General features: G+C 37.9%; 1 pseudogene; it reads left to right on the top strand.

Annotated features, from left to right (window-relative positions):
* Nucleotides 1-323: 323 nt before the first annotated feature.
* Nucleotides 324-725, top strand: LOC103267854 (annotated as a pseudogene).
* Nucleotides 726-1,303: the final 578 nt, after the last annotated feature.

Here is a 1,303-nt window from a genome sequence, read left to right on the forward strand (position 1 = left end):
TACAGTAAATCAAAAACTTAGCTGGGCATGGTCGTGTGCACCTGTAGTTCCAGCTATTTGGAAGGATGAGGTGGAAGGATTCCTGGAGCCTAGCAGGTCAACACTGGGGTGATCTTGAGCATGCCACTGCACTCCAGTCTGGGTAATGGAGTAAATCCCCAACTGAAAAAAAATTTAAAACAGGAATAAAATACTTATGAATAAATCTAACCAGGATTTGAAAGGTTTATACACTAAAAACTACAAAATGTTTCTGAGAAAAACTTTTAGAGACACAAAAAATTGAAAGACATTCTGGGACTGCCTGAGGATCGACAGCCATCATGAATGACAAAGTAACTATTTGGACCAGGAAATTCATGACCGACCATCTGCTTCAACGGAAACAAATGGTCATCGATGTCCTTCACCCCAGGAAGGCAACGATACCTAAGACAGAATTTCAGGAAAAACTAGTCAAAATGTACAAGACAACACCAGACATCATCTTTGTATTTGGATTCAGAACTCATTTTGGTGGTGGCAAGACAATTGGCTTTGGCAGGATTTACGATTCCTTGGATTATGCAAAGAAAAATGAACCCAAACATAGACTTGCAGGACATGGCCTGTATGAGAAGAAAAAGACCTCAAGGAAGCAGCGAAAGGAATGCAAGAACAGAATGAAGAAAGTCAGGGGGACGGCAAAGGCCAATGTTGGTGCTGTCAAAAAGGCAAAGGACTAAAGATGATGCAGTGACGGTATCAGTGGCCATTGTTTGAATTTTTCACGACCAGCTTAATAAAGTAAAACCTTTTCATGTGAAAAAAAAGAAAGACATTCTGTGTTCATGGATTAGAAGACTTTAACATCATGGAAGCGTCCGTATTGTTCAAAGCAATACACAGGTTCAATACAACCCCTATCAAAATCCCAATGATTATTTTTACAGAAGTAGAAAATACAATTCCATAATTCGTATGGAATCACAAAGCATCCCAAATAGCCAAAACAATCTTAAGAGCAAAGACTAAAACTGGAGCCATTGCCTGGCCTGAAATATATACAGTACATTGCAACAGTTTCTATATTGGACATATGTAAAAATATGTATTCTCAATATAGATACTATATATTGTCTATATAGTATATACATACTATTTTATCTATTTATCTCTCATATGTCTATGTTACAAGGCTATAGTGCTATAGCTGTTAAAACAGTGTGGTTCTCCTATTCCCTTTTCCTCAGCCTTTGATTCCATCCCCCAGAAAATGTTTTCCAAACACTGAACGTAACTCAGAAGTAGAAGTGAACTGGTA

This window comes from Carlito syrichta, unplaced genomic scaffold (genome assembly GCF_000164805.1).
Source record: "Carlito syrichta isolate Samal-C Ts95f unplaced genomic scaffold, Tarsius_syrichta-2.0.1 Scaffold308335, whole genome shotgun sequence".
NCBI classification, from domain to species: Eukaryota; Metazoa; Chordata; class Mammalia; order Primates; family Tarsiidae; genus Carlito; species Carlito syrichta.